The sequence below is a fragment of the Stegodyphus dumicola genome, chromosome 11 (genome assembly GCF_044657685.1).
Source record: "Stegodyphus dumicola isolate Sdum_Otavi_A_Nest chromosome 11, ASM4465768v1".
NCBI classification, from domain to species: domain Eukaryota; kingdom Metazoa; phylum Arthropoda; class Arachnida; order Araneae; family Eresidae; genus Stegodyphus; species Stegodyphus dumicola.
The window spans coordinates 115,061,360-115,077,953 of NC_140778.1; the positions used below are offsets into that span (position 1 = coordinate 115,061,360).

At 34.6% G+C, this 16,594-nt stretch overlaps 1 protein-coding gene and 1 long non-coding RNA gene across 2 annotated transcripts in view; one reads left to right on the forward strand and one right to left on the reverse strand.

Annotated features, from left to right (window-relative positions):
- LOC146994271 (uncharacterized) overlaps window positions 1–13,669 on the forward strand; it is a 68,934-nt gene extending 55,265 nt beyond the window's left edge. Inside the window, exon 2 of the long non-coding RNA XR_015043857.1 lies at window positions 12,277–13,669. This is a non-coding gene — a long non-coding RNA (uncharacterized LOC146994271). The remainder of the gene's footprint in view (window positions 1–12,276) is intronic.
- LOC118187283 (glutamate receptor ionotropic, kainate 2-like) overlaps window positions 1–16,594 on the reverse strand; it is an 826,434-nt gene that overhangs the window by 687,921 nt on the left and 121,919 nt on the right. The window lies entirely within an intron of this gene.

A 16,594-nucleotide genomic window follows, 5' to 3' on the forward strand; every position in this document is an offset into this window, starting at 1 on the left:
CATTTCCTTTCCCGTCAGCCGAAGTTATTGTAAAGACATTAGACTTCATGAGCAAGTCTCTTTAGAAAACAAACCCATTATCTACAGCAGAGCTTCTTAAACGTTTTACATTCGCGATCCCACTATTTATCACTATGATTTTTTTCGCGACCCCAGGACCCCATAATAGTTACGAAAATTTTGTGGGACCCCATAAGCCCTGCGTAAATCTAATACACATGTGAATGAAACTGTCACTTTTTTCACTTGTACTGCATGCAGTTTTAGGTCATTGACTTTAATTTCTAATTTTAAGACATAGAACAATGTGAAAATTTTAAATAAGTAATAGACAAAATGAAAACGTCACGTGCAATTCAAGTAAAATGAACGTTTATATTATAAGAAGAATGTGTCGAAACGTTTTTGTTTTTCCTTTGTCTCTATTGTCTTATTTTTATCTATTTTCAGATACATTGTGTAAAAATATTTGGTAATTGTAAAATTATTATAACAAGTTAAAGAAATATCAAAACTGCTAAAAGTTTTGGCGACCCCCTGCTACACGTCTTGTGATCTTTGCTTTACTCATCACTAATACTTGGGATCAGAAATAAAAAAATATCATTCTAACAGCTTCAGATGCACTGCCTTTTCAGCTCATTGTTTATACTTCTAGACAGCGATGCATCGTTAAGTGAGCAACGCTAGCTAGTGAATCGTTAGCGAGTGCGTTGTATGCAGCTCATTGTTTATACTTTCAGACAGCGATGCATCGGTAAGTGAGCAACGCTAGCTAGTGCATCGTTAGCGATTGCGTCGTTTGCAGCTCATTGTTTATACTTTTAGACAGCGATGCATCGGTAAGTGAGCAACGCTAGCTAGTGCATCGTTAGCGAGTGCGTCGTTTGCAGCTCATTGTTTATACTTTTAGACAGCGATGCATCGGTAAGTGAGCAACGCTAACTAGTGCATCTTTAGCGAGTGCGTCGTTTACAGCTCATTGTTTATACTTATAGATAGCGGGTCCATCATTAAAGGACCCGATAAGGAACTGAGGAAATATCTCCGTTCCAACATAATACCAACAGTTAAAAATTATGGTGTATTGTTGTTGCTGTGACTAACCTCGCTTAAATGATATCAGACTGAGCCCACGAAATTCATTGTGGCAAAGAGATAAACTGCGCCTGTCGCTGGCAAGTGCTGTGGGCACCTTGCAAGTGATACTACAACGTTGCTCAGTTTCGCTCCCAGTTTTGAAGTAGAGCAAGCCGGAGGAACGGTCTCCCACCGAGTTCCCATACCGCACACACTCTCTACATATACAAACAAAAGATTTATCAAGCCTCGAAAATTATAGATGTCATCTAAGAAATTTTTCCTTCCCAAGTCTCGATTCATAATTTCCTACTTCAATAGCCAATAGCCTCAGATTTTATTCAGGTAACTTTTAATTGGGCTTCATTACATCATATTAACTTTTCGGGTTAAAGCATTAAACGTAACTTCTCAAATTCATACGAATGAAAGTTATATTCATAGAACTTTATATTGCATAGAATTTTATGTTTATTAACCATTGTCATCGAGTAGAAACATAATTTCTTTCCGCAGTTCTACCTTACCAGAATCTAAATTAGTTGTAGAGTATTCATGCCAAGGCTTTGAATGTTTTAGAGCTTCTGGCAGCCTCGCTTGCAGTTACGTCTTATTCCCAGCTCTGCTAACGTTTATTTCGGCTTTAGCCATTTTGCTAGCGGATTTTAAAAGCGCGTTATTAATTACTTCAGACTGCATAAGTAGACTTTCCTGTGCAGTTTTAGACTGCGTTACTTGAATTTAAAGTCACAGTGGTGATCGGACGCTTTATTCCTTCTCAAATCCTGATTCATAATTTCCTACTTCAATAGTCAACGGCCTCAAATTTTACTAAATAACTTTTAAGTGGTCTTCATTATTTTCATATGAATAATATTATAGTCATATAATATTATGTTTCATATTACTTTTACCTTTTGCTTTCGGTTTGGAAACTCTTTTGTAAAAACGAAAGACTTGCTTCAGGTTAAAAAATTTCCAATAAGGAGGGCCTAATGTTTTGTTTGATTTTCGTTTGTCAATTAAGTGTTTATTATGATAAATTCTCACTTATTGAACTAATGATTTATTTCATATAAACGTCTGTGCGTTTATTCCTGTGTTAATAATTTAAATACCATGTCTGTTTTAACATTTTTAACCCAAAAGTTTCAGTTAAATCTCTATACTGCCGAGATAGATTCCAGCTGCTCATATCTCGACGCGAAAGATTTCAATTAAAAATGTAATTACGCTTTACTATTAAAGCACACACCTTTTGCTAAAGCACTTCAATCAAAAGTTGCAGAGAAACACAAAGACAAAGTGTGTAAACACAAAGACAATTGTTATATGCATATAGCTTAACTTGCATTGCAAGTTCTTGCTGAAGAAGCTCTTACTTTTGATATGACTCGTACTAAGCAGACCGCAAGGAAACGTACTGGAGGTAAAGTTTTAGTAAATGGCTCCTGGTTAGCTACCAAGGCTGCGAGGAAAGGCGCACCAGCTACCACAGATATTAAAAAGGTCTCATCGCTACTCACCTCGTTATCAAAATTCAATAGAGTTGCTGGTTCTCAAATCGCTTTGCAGCGTTTAATCAGAGAAATCACTCAAGATTTTAAGACGGATCTTCGATTCCAGAGCTCAGCAGCTATGGCTCATAAGAAAGCCAGTGAAGTTCAGCTGGTAGGATTGTCTGAATATAGCAACTTGAGCTATCCATGCCGAGTGGGTTGCTATTATGCTCAAAGATCTTCAGCTGGCTCGTCGCCTTCGAGAAGAACGATCTTCCGTTTTTCAGCCATTAGATGAGAGTGCTATAAAAGCATTGAAGAGTCATTACAGGAAGAAAGTGATTCAAAATATTATTAATGAAATTGCTACAGCTGATAAAGTCTGTTCCTTCTAAGAAGCACTTGTACAGCTCTTCACCGTATCACAGAGTACAATAAGTAGTTGCACTTCAAACTACTAAGAACGTTAAACACTGTATCAACACGGTTCACTGAAAACTTCAACGAATTAAATATTGTTATTTTTGAATTTTGTGGGATATCCTATCACTCAGTCACTAAATGATTCATAATCTTTAATGGGAAATTATATTTTAAATATCTTTTATATTTATATCTTTAAAGGTGCATATTGAACTTCATTGATAAAATATACATTCCCTGGAAAATAATTTTTTCCAGAATCCAAGAATTCAACTTGAAATATTTCTAACGATGCTGGGCATCATCCTGAATCTCATAACTGTAAGAGTATTCTTAAAGCTTTGCCAGTAAATTTTATTATTCCAAAAGAAACCTTGAAAGTTGGACCTATTGGGAAAGAGATTTCGAAACATCCCGCTGTCACGAGTTCTCAGAAATGAAATATTACGGCCATTTTTACACTTCGCACTCTTCCGTGAGCCATTATATCACTCTTCTTTGGAAATACATCTACGATAGCACACCAGACATGAATTTTTAAGATCGAAAGGAATCTTGAAGTTCATAAATCTTCTTCCTACCTGAAGAATAATGTTCTCTCACTACTGTTACGCGGAACAGCCCTTTCGCCCACTTCACTTCAGTTTACGAGCGAGTGGAGGGTTTTCGTTCGATGAGTGGCCATAAAAACTGATCAAAGTTCCCGACCATTACGATTTTTTTTTTGGCTTATTTTTATTATCTTGGGCTATAACAGAACAGATTTTATCGTCACCTATTGAAAAAGTAAAAGGCAATTTATCTAAGATATTTCTCATTTTTGTAATAAAAACTAACGCTACCAATCATTTTTAAGTATGTGATCAAACGTATTTCTTATTATTGTTTGAAAATGTTCAGCTTAGACCTTAGAATAATTTACAAATAGAGAAGTAGAACATAGGTGATTATAAAAATAAATTCCTATGGGAAGAGTTTTGATCATTCATTAAACTTCGGGAAAAAATTATTTTATTATATTTATGTTGAGAGAGTTACTAGACTAAAAACTATTAATATATTAAAATTATATTTGAATTCCTTAAACACCATAACCAGAAAGAAAAAACTTACACCTGGTAGTATATAAAACTAGGGAAGACGGGGCGTAGAAAAACTTTTGAGACATAAAACTAGCCCAGTCACTGTCATTTCTTGACTAAAATACTGTATAATATAGAGAAATATTATAAATATCCTGAGAAGTATTTTTCTTTGGTTAATCCTGTAAGTATCTTTTAAAGACTTATTAATCGGGACTATTGTTTTATGATTGATAATGTGTGATGTTTAACGAACTCATAAAAATTTTAATCTGAGTTCGTAAATCTAGAAGCAAGTTTCCTAGTAATGATGTTACTGCTAGAAATCAGAAAACAGTTATTCTGCAGATTATCTAGGTAATGTGCAGATTAACTGGGGCAGGGGTTCCCAACCGTATGCCCACGGGAACCATGGCGCCCGCCGATTATTCAACCTATGCAATCACAATAAAAATGTTTTAGTTTTGAATAAAATTCTATATGGAAATTTTCTCATTTGTAATGAAATAGAAATTGCGCTTAACACAGATACCAGTACACAGCGAAATGCGACCGATCTATTTATTTATGCTCATGCATCTGTCCAACGCTAAATTAACTTTGAAAACGTAAATGGTATCTACCGTTTAACAAATGTTCTAGAATATGCTCTTAGAGACAAAAGGGTTGAGGACCCTTGAACTAGGGTGATCCGTTAAATGTGCCAACATTTTTTTTTTTTCATTTCGCAAATTAGCTAGGTAATCAGCAAATTACCTAAACTGGTGTGCAAAACTTAAGCAATAATGTAAAAAGTTAGCAGATAGCCTTGAAATTGCAGAAAAGGAGGTCTGGAAATCAGTACAATGAACACGTAAGTCAGTAAAAAAGTTATGCGTATGCAAATATCAGGAACGAAACGTCAGAGGCGACGTGAGCGTACACAAAACGCGTGATGTCGGCGCGCGCAGCTCAACAGTAGAATAAAAGGAAGGACGGAGACGCAATTCAACATATTCGCTGCAAGTACCAGTGAGTCAGTTCGTGAAATATGGCTAGAAGAAATCACCTGGACGACTTCACACATGGAAGAATGATCGGAAAGCTGGAGGAGGGGCGTACTGTCACCAGTGTAGCTGCAGAGTTCGGAATCAGCAAAAGTGTCGTTTCGAGCGCTTGGAAAGCGTTCCAAACAACAGGTACAGCTGTTAGAAAGGTTGGTGGTGGCCGCCCGAGGACGACAACTGCAGGAGATGACCGATATATCGTCTTGCAAGCGAAAAGAGGCCGACAGCAGTCAGCAAGCGCCATTGCTCAGAAACTCTGTACAGCAAGGAGGCGACAAGTGTCGCGGTTTACTGTGGCCAGAGGCCTTCACAAAGGGGGCCTATTCGCCCGCTGTCCTGAACGCTGCCTCCCGCTGAAAGTTGGCCGGCGTTTACAGTGGGGCAGAGAGCACAAAAACTGGACAACTGATCAATGGAGTCGTGTCCTCTTTACGGATGAGAGTCGGTTTAGTACCAGAAGCGATTCTCAATGCGTTTTGATTTGGAGAGAGGTCGGAACCCGGTTTTATCCCAGTAACATCAAGAAAAGACACCGTAACGGTGGTTGGATGATTTAATTTTTAATTGTTTTGTTTTGAGCACAACTGGCTCGCTGGCTCCTCGTTTGTTGTTGGATGGGCAAGCTCCCATTAAAAGTCATATGACCTAGGTAATCTTGGTTAGATGGGCTGGGGGATGCGCCCCCTTATTTTCACCATAACGGTGGTCCTGGAGTTCTTGTCTGGGGAGGCATTATGCTGAATAGGTGAACTGAGCTCCACGTTTTTGACGGAGGGTCTGTAACCGGGGATCGCTATTATGAGCAGGTACTCTTTCCCCATATGCGTCTGTTCCGAGGTGCCATTGGCCCAGACTTAATTTTTATGGATGACAATGCACGGCCACATCGGACTCTTGCTGTTGAGGAGCTACTTGAAAGCGAAGATATCACTCGAATGGATTGGCCAGATAGTCCCTAGATTTAAATCCCATCGAACATGTGTGGGATGCTTTGGGGAGACGCATTGTAGCACACTTACATCCTCCGGAAAACACCCAACAACTCAAAGAGATGCTGATTGAGGAATGGGCACTCCTACCGCAAAAAATGTTACACTAGCTGGTTCTGAGTATGCGGAGACGGTGCGAAGCAACCATTGCACTGAGGAGAGGGCATATCCCATATTAAGGAACATCTGCTTGTTGTTCTTCCTCTTGGATAGACAATCATGAGTCACCATACTATGCGTTCAATAAAGCTAGTTTTTGTTTGATTCCATACCGTTTGCATTGTATTCCTTTTTCAGCTCCTATGCTTTCGTCATCCTTTACGTACATAATATTCTCCTTCATTTCTGCATTTCATGTCTCTCAGCCGATTTCTGGTGGAGATATGGCAAAAAACCCTGCTATTGTTTAAGTTTTGCACACCAGTGTAGATAATCTGCACATTAAATACTAGGCACTCGTTAAAGTGAAAATAAGATCTTTGCTGGAACAACACCAACATTTCTGTACGCTTAAATTAACATAATATTTATTTATTTTTGACATCTAAAGCATCAAGTTAATACAATCAAACAATCAGCAAATTAATTGATAGAATTAATCGTCAATCAATGAACAAACGATAATTCAAAGAACCAAACGGTTTAAAATATTATTACAATTAAAGAAATGAATTTCCGAAATGTATGATAAAATTATGCTTACGGTGACACTTTGAATTACATGGCAATTGGATTTTGCGATAAGCACGCCTATTTTTGGTACATTTTAGACTTGCAGTCATATTTTCGGAAACCCTGCCCAATCAAGTATTTAAAAGTGGCGGCTCTTTGTTTAAATTTGGAATTCTTAGTGGAATAGTGAATTTTAAGTTGGTTCATCAAATTCAGTTACCAATTTTTGTCGCCAAATTTAGCAAGAAATCGTCAAAAGTCGCCAAACTTGGCGACCATTTAGTGAAACCAAACTAAAATGGAGGAAGAGAGGGAAGGAGTAGGGAAATGAAATGACAGAACAAAACTACTAAACTTTAACGATACGGAAGCCGGTAATGTGCACATTAAGTAGATAAATGCGGAACACTCTTGATTCCGCAAGTTAACGGAAGAAATTAGTTAATCTGCAGATTAGCTAGGTAATGTGCACATTAACGGCTTTCGAGCTTTAGCAGTAGCAATGATAATCTTACTGATACGAACGATATCCAGCTTTCCAGTGTTTCAGAAGACAACCAATAAGCGGGTATCTGCTATGTGATAGAATAAAAATTTTCTACTGCAGTGGAATCACATAAAAATCACAGCAAAGGCAAAATCAAGCTAAACGTGATCTTTCACATCAATGATATTTATTGTTCAACACATGAGTGCTGATGATCTAGAATCTCTGTTAAAATTGCTTTTGAATTTTGAATTTTCAGCATTATAAGAACTGATTCGTCTTTTCCACGCTATTCACTCGATGTTGTTCCTTTTCTATGCTCTTAAGCTTATAAAGTGAGCTTAAGGACTTTAAGAACATAAATTTTATCATTAAAAATTCAGCTTAAGATTTTCGATTGGTTACGGTATGGAAGACTTGGTAAACTCAAAGCGATGGTTTAATTGGGAAACAAGGAAAAGATTGTAGAAGTAGTTTAAAGGTCTGTATAGAGCTGCAAGATGTGCATTATTGCGAAACCTTCTGCCAATAGACTAAGCATATCAGTCAAGAAAAATCATTACGTCATTTATCAAGTTGAAATGCCCAGCTAAGAAAATATGCGTTTTCGTATTCAGAAGCAGATTTCAACCAGCTTCTATTTGTTCAATATTTATAATATCAGTTTGCATTTGTAAGCTTAAACTCTTAGTCATTATGGTCATGGTTTTCCATTTTCTGACACCTCCTACACCTATTCGTTCGTTACAGATATGGTCATAAGTAGTTTCAGAAACGATAACTGAAAATTTCTGTTATACAGGAAATGTTTGCTATTAAATCTGTAGCCAAGTATGATAGGTCGAAAACTGAATAATCTGCGTGATGGAATGTAATTCAAGGCTATGCATTCAGTATTCTTACCATTAAAAGCATTGAATGGGATGGAATTCTGTACAGTACCATCTATTTCGGATAATAAGTTGATTCAAACTTCAGCCATAATAAAAAACTGTAGCAGCCGATTTTAAAACCCCTCTATAAATTCGTCTATATATTCATTCGAAAATTTCGAATAATCGGTTATATAAGTCAGCTAGGCTTAAAGATGAATGCCAAATCCTCATTCGTTCGAGAAATTAATCAGAAATTAGAGTCTGTTTGTTAAAAATGAATCGCCTCAGTAATGCTATGAATTAAACTGAAGATGACATTATCTACGAAGCGAAAAATGTACTATATATACATAAGTAATACAAGGAGGAAAAAAACTTAAAAATTAAGAAATTTAAAAAGGACTTAAAATGCAAAATCCTAGGCCATCGCTGCTAAGATTAAAAATTTAATTTTAGTGGAGAATGCGTATATGATTATATTATCTCTTAGGAAATGCGAAAACAATTTAGACAGCAAAGGTGTACTATTTCGAGAATCAGAAATTGTAATTTGTAGTTAATTAAATCGGATTTTGGAATTTGTTAAAAGCATTTATTTTGAAATTTCTTTATTTACTTCTCTTTATTTCATTTTCTTCTTAATTTTTATTTCATTACTTCTTATTTTTAAGATTATGCATAGTTCTGAATGGATACTATTTTTACAGAACAAGAGCAGTAGAAGCTCATTGGTTCGTATTCGAAGATTCTCCCTTTGGTTGCGGTACCGATGTGCGCTTAAGAATTATGCGACGGAATTGCCTTTCAAGGCAAGACGAAAGCTTATAAAATTGTACGACGGGATTGCCTTTCAGGCAAACAGAAGACTTATAAAATCTTGTGTAAATAAATGTATTGTTCTGAATGGATACTATTTTTATTTTTGAGCAAGAGTAGTAGAAGTCCATTAGTCCGTATTCGAAGCTCCTCCCTTGATTGCAGTACAGATGTGCGCTTAAGAATTATGCGACGGGATTGCGTTTCAGGAAAGAAGAAGGCTTATAAAAGCTTACTAATTTATCTGTGCTCCACAATAATGAGTCCAATGAACACTAATATTTCCAATCTGGTTCTAATTCCGGAAACTGGTTGCCTAGAACTATATTTTTGCGGTTTTCGCTATGCGTAACATGAATACGAGTCAGTTTTCCTTAGAGTCTTGTTCATTAAGGCATACCCCTTCTTCGACTAATAACATTAGTATGCTTTGTTATTACCCTAAAAAGTCCGAATTAAATCTATTTCCCAGTAACTTTGTTTATTATGTCAATTTCCTCAAGAAAATGTTTAAATTATTATCATAGGACAACAAAAAGTTTCAAGTAGTACAAGGGAGAATGATGAGTGTAAGTAAAATATATTACTACATTTTATATATTTTTTAAAAAATATTTTGTCAGTGAGGGTATGCTAACAGGTTGAAACAAGCTTTTTACTGTAACTTCAAAAAAATCAGAATTCCGCGCTGCATTACTAAAAGCTGAAACGCATTTTTTTAGATGATCATACGTTTTAATAAAATTTCATTACTTTATTTGTATAGTCAAAGCATGTAACGACGCGTTATATTTTTTCCGGCAGAAAAAAAATATATATGCTTTCAAATAAATCCTAGCAGTCCTTAATTTAACGTTGAAAATAAATTAGTTTTTCTTGAGACGCCTTTCTAATTTGTCATTATAAGTTTTGTAAGCTACTTAGAAGATTTCCTTTGAAGATTAAATTCTGCAAAGCTACCTATTTTACAGACTTTATGTTGGAATTCCTTTAATCTAAGAGAAGAGAGGATAAAATTATTTTTAAAGAAATATTAATGCATACGTAATTTTATTTATACTTTTCCCATTTTAGTGAAAAGAATTTAAATTACTTCCGTATTGCGAAATAGATGAAAAACGGCCAGGCAGCAAAATTTTATGCAGATTTAATACTTTACAGAAGTATTCCTGTAAATAGTTCTGAATGAGTTTAATAAACTCCAATATAAGTGAAAGGAAAAATTCTGATAAAATGAACAGTGCTAACAAAGAAATATATCAGGAGAAAACTGGTATTTTACATATAAGTAACGATTTCTTTCTTGGTAAAATTCAAAGCACTTCTTTCTCAACTGAGCAGAATTATCGAACAAGCAATAAATGTAGGAAATTTTGTATTTTTGAAAGTTTTAATGCACGTAAAAGCAATTAGCTCATATAGGTATAAAATAGAAGACTATATTAATTTTATTACACAAGTTGCTTAACTACAGTTATGTTAAGATGAAATAACACGCCGAACAAGTAATAATTTAGAAGTCAAATAACAAAAATCAGCATTATATTTGCAAACTTTCACAGAACTAGTTTCGATGATTTTACCGAACCATCATCCTCAGCTTAAGCGCAAATAAGCAAGCATTCTTATCTCATTCAGCTTTGGCAGCTGAGGATGATGGTTCAGTAAAACCATCGAAACTAGTCCTGTGAAAATTTGCAAATATAACGCTGATTTTTGTCGTTTGACTTCTAAATTATTACTGTTATGTTCTCCAGATGACAGTTCAGCCACAAAGAATAGATCTTAAATTGCTGCATATAGAATCCAAAATGTTGAACTCCGGCTGCGAGCGAGCTAAGAGCTGTGAGTCAGAACATTTTCTGTAGAAGGCACTGGTGTATGAATTGCCTAGTGGCTTTTCACTAGGCAATTCATGCATCAGAATGCCATTAGATGATCTTGTATATCCACGATTCAGGTAGTGTATAATGGAAAATCACAGGTTTCCGGTTTGGAGATGCCTGGAATCGTTGATACTGAAAGGGACAGCTTATAAACATGGAGGGAAACTTCATCCTGCATCAGTGTTGCCAGAAATGTTTCAACTAAAGTAGCAGGAGAAGGTTTGAAAAGTCGTAAACGTAACACATGACGTCATTTATCACGTGATTTGGGTGAAGTCATAGTTACATATGTTCATATGACCTCTTATGTCATCAAAAATTCAGTCTTCATTAGTTTCGTAAGTTAAGGACTGTAATTCGATTTTTTTAATTCGTTTTAATTACGTGTGTTATAGCTTTGACGAATTTTTTAAAACTATGATGCTAATTATCCATCGTTTAAACATTCATTTTTGCTTTTAATAAATTCAATTAATTTAAAATTTTATTTTAAAATTATTTTGTACATATCCATTAAGTGTGTCCTCAAGTTTGGATTGGTAGCGTTTTATACTATTTTTTTTAGTTGGCAGTTCCTTTTCTAATTCATTTTTTTGGCTTTATTTTAATTATCGATGCTTTTCAAGGAATTTTTCCATTTTGCTCGTTTGACTAATTTAACATTATGAGATTCTAATTATCTCAATTTCTCTTTAAGCCTAAATAATTTGTTTACTTATTTATTTACTTATTTATTATAAATTAATTTTAGTTGATAAACTATTTTAACCTACATGCGTTTTGCGATGTATTAAAAAAATGTAAACTTGCAAAAAGTAGCACATGGAAAGGAATGGAGTAGCAAAAATTTCTCAAAATCGCGTACACATAAACTTTAATCGCACAATTTTGTCAAAAGTAGCAAGTTCGCGAAATTTCTTACGATCTGGCAACACGATCTGGCGATCTTCATGAATATCACGAAATATGGTTTCGCTTATACTCGATATTGGAGTAACCTAGCTTCGAAGCTATTCAGTATAATGCTGACATTTAGCAGTTAAATTCAAAATTAAAGTTATATTTTTTAGATTCCCATCGCGGAGATATCTGACAGGATTAACTGGGGTATCCAAAAATAACGGGAATGGCAACATTTCAATTCAGATCCTTTTAATTACAGTTCATTCCTCCTGGAATAATTAACTGAGTATTTTCTGCTCCTTTCTGCCAAGTGGTATCAATCTGAGTAGGCAGGTTTGCCCTAGGTAGTTAATTATTCTTGGCGCTATTTTGCGATATGTGACGACAAAGAACGAAGAATGTGCATGAGATTAAGTTTTTTATTTGCAGAAAACTTCAACTTATACCTATGTTATAATTCGGAAAATCTTTAGATGTGATGATTTGAAGAAATCACATATGTGCTACTTGTTTTTCAGATTCAAATATGACAATATATCAAATGAAGACTGCTACGACGTCAACACTGCAATGAAGATCAGCACCAGATTTCTGGAGATCCGTCTGACAGTTCTTGTGGACAAGAAGTATTGTAGTCTTGTATCTTATTGATGCTGCTTATTCTTCCTCACTGGGGCATGTGTGTGACTCGATGACTTCATACGATTCGTTTTCTAAATTCAAATACGACTGCATGTCAATTAAAGACTCTTACAACTTGAATGATGTCATGAAGACCATCAAAAGATCATTCACTAGAGTTCTGAAGAAACTCTTACCGTGTGACAGTTCTTGCGCACAAACAACATGGTACTTGTGTCTCCTTCACGCTGCCCACTAAAACAGTTTGCTCACTATGATATGTTTACTCTATTTCAACGAATAAAAAAACAAACAAACGCCCTCAAAAGGCAAGTCAGTATTTCCGATACACTTTCTCGCTCGCTGGAGATAAAAATATTTTAGTCCATACAGTGTTGCCACTGCTAGTTTTGAAATTGTTGAGTTCGTTAATCAAAAATTCGTTAATAGTTTTCCAAATATTAAATAAATTCGAGATTCACAATTTGGGCTTCCAGGTGCCCAGTGCGTGTGGAGATCTGTGTTACAAAAAATTTGAAGGCTCTAGGTATCGTTGGCTATTTATAATGCAGGAAATATACACACATTCATGCAGATTCTTCATTTCTTAATTTCTTTAAATATAATACAGAGCAATTATATTTTGTGGCGACAATATGAAATTCAAGTGTTTCGAAGCAAAATGCTGTTTTGAGCATTTTCCAGTTCGGAACTAACATCCCATTTGGGCTAATAATGAAAAAAATTGCATTTTTAAGTAAGGTGATTGTTTTTAATTTGTATTTAGAATAAGAGAATAAAGTAAATTAAAAAACATGCAAAATATAATTATATGGAAAATTATCTGTTAAAAATTATCGTGCAAGTTTGTGTTCACAAGCTACTAGGTTCTTTATGAATATTTATCAGACAGTTTGTAAAATTTCACGTAACAATGGGAATTAATATACTGAGATGCTTATTTCATATACTTTTGCCTCCTGCGCAACAAATAAACACTCTATACTTTAAAATATGCCAAAAATTAAAGTATTCTAGAAATCAAAATATTGTATTTGATATTGGTCTTCCTTGTGTTTACATATTGATTGGAATTTACTTTTAAATTTTAGTTTTTACTGTGCATAATTCTAAACGGACGACAGAGATATAATGCGACCAATTTTAAATTCTCATCTTGATTTTTCATCCATACATGAATCTTCGTTATTGACTTCATAGTATCTGCTGGTATTTGGGAGAATTTTCATCATCTGTTACCTCAGTTGTCTTGACTCTGTTGAAATAATAATAAAGATTCTCTGTATAATTGCAAATTTTGACTCGAATTCCTGTAAAAACTTGCAGGATAAAATATATACTTTATATTATGGCAAGTAATGCTTATCTGCATAGGATATGAATTTAATCTAGCGTATCAAGTACTACTGAAATCCTTCTTGAAATAAAAGTTGGCACAGCAGCCTCAGTTTCAAAAATACAGGATAACCTGCTGGAAAAAATTAGCTAATCAATTTTCATACAGACCTAACTATATTTCTGATTAGTTTAAAAAAAGAACTAGGGTGAAAACTATTCTCACTCTTGAAATCTAGATCTCCAGTATGCTTCAGAGTCTTTCAAACCATATATATTTGTATCATTCAAGAAAGTCTCCATATATGTATTATCTTAATAAACATTGGCACAGGGTAAGAAATTTGTTGTTTAAGGTTGGTAAATTGTAAATCTTATAAGATCAGATATCCCTTAGAGTGATTTACATAATTCCACTGCACATCAGCTCGTGATTAACAAGATCAGAACAAAATAAACTCTTTAAATACAGGTGCTAAATGAAAATTAAGAATAATGCGGAACTAAGAAGAAATATTTACAAATGCGGTAGTAATGCAAGCAACAAAATGTTTAAATAACTGTAAATATTGTTGCCTGTGTATGGATTCGTGATGGATTGAGTGCATACAGAACCAGCGATAGCTTTATAAAATTTATGTTAACAGAAGGAAGAGCACTTTATAGTCCTGGAGCTTTCGACAAAAGTATTTGTAGAGCTCTTCTCAGTATCGCAAAGCACAATCAGTAAATACACGTCATAGTACTAAGAATGTTAAACACAACGCAATGCAAAGGGCACATAAAGAGCGATGCTCCTGTGCAGATGTCTCAATATTTCGTAGTCGACTTTGAACTCAGAAACTGACAACTGATGTTCTTCCTACTTTTATATAGTTTTTCCCCGGGCAGTTAGAAATCTATAGCACCTTTTCAAAATTACTGGAAGGCGTATGAGGGCGGGACACGATTACAGTTAAATATCGGGATCAATTACAGTTAGAGTAGCAATTATTTTACACGGTGAGGATCAAAATGTCACCAAATGGTCGCAAAGTTTGGCGACAAAAATTATTTGCCAAAACCATCGCCAGCTTGCTGAAATCTCGCCAATTTATAGCCCCTTAGCTCAATGTTTGAATAAACATGCCCCTGTAATTTATTTTTCCGGCAGAGCCTCGTCTTTTCAGGTTACACTACATAAAAGATACTACAATTTTACACATAATATGACTAAAATAATTTACATACATACAAAAATTCATAATAATATAAATAATAAAATGAAGAATAATATAGAACAATATCAGTAGATAAAACTCAAAACTTCCTCTCATTTAAATGAGAAGAAGTTTTTAAACAAGAATCTCAGAATGCTGCATGCTATATTATAAAGTTGTGTGTGTTTTAGGAATAATTATGTATAGTTTTTAATTACCCTCTAACTGCTAGTAAAATAAATAACAGATACTTTCTATTAAACCCCGAAACTCATAACTATAAACATGTGGGAAAAAAGTTATCTTTACCAGTTAATTTACTAGACAAGTCTCACGGATTTATTGGACAACTGCTTTCTTCTCTGTTCCATGAAATATTTACGTGCTTGTATTTTAAATGGCTTTTATCGAAGTTGCCAGTTTCGTTTTGCTAATTTTCAATATCAGTTCTTTTCTGGAGTTTGTCAAGTCTACATGTGAGTCCTTTGCACACCGAATAAAAAATGAACCATTTTTGCAAGAAATAAACGAAAGTAGCAAACGATCAAAAAACGAAAAAACAAAGACGAAAAGACTAATTAAAAACCTCACGCTCCTACGCTGAAGAACGTAATGTATATGTATATTCCATTAACAATAAAAATTCTTGACTTCAATCAACTTTTTTAGTTGAGAATTAGTGGCAGTCACGAAAGAAGCTAATTACTGCTTTTCCGAAGATAGTACGAAGATAGCTCTTTATTCTAATGAAACATTTCTTTTGTTTCTAGTAATTTCCTCTTTAGATTTTTTATTTCACGTCTGTTGGTGGTCTCTTGAGATAGTGACTTTGAAGTCTTTATACTTTCAAATTTTAATGGAAAATTTTTTTCAGTCTTTTCTTCCCTCTGTTTAGTCTCAAGAAAATCTAACCCAGTTTTAATTTTTAAATGAGTAAAAAGAGTAAATATTTTAATTGCGTATAAGTGAGACTAAAATTTTAATGATGTAGTAAGCATAGCTTTTTTAGCACGTTGTGAAAGGATTAATTATAATGAGTAAAAAACATAAATCCGGGCAAGCTTTTAATGAACACAGTTAAAAGAATTTTACTTAACAATTCTTTTTATTAATCACATATCAATAAAATGTAGAGTTATAAAGCCACTAGGTCTATTGATATTTTACTAATTCCGATTTAAAACTATATTATTAAAATACAGTAGGAAAGGCTTGGTGTAAACTGTAGTTATAAAACTCTAAATGTGAAGAAGTTTTTAAACAAGAATCCCAGAGTGCTTCATGCTGTATTATAAAGTTGTGTGTGTTTTAGGAATAATTATGTATAGTTTTTAACTACTGTTCAACTGCTATTGAAATAAATTACAAATACTTTCTATTAAACTCTGAAATTCATAACTCTAAGTTGTGTGAAAAAAATAGTTATCTTTATTCTAAGTGTGAAATTGTGGCTCAAGCGGTACAATGGTTAGGGAAGCTTACTACGCTGTGTACCGTTGTAGGCTTCCCTAACCATTGTATAATATAGCGGCCAATATAGCGGCACCAATATAGCGGCACCAATATAGCGGCACTCTAAATATGCCGCGAGCCGAAAGTCCTGTCGTATGGATTGGTGGAAGGGGAGAGGGATGGGAGACCCCCGGATCGCCCCCTCGGG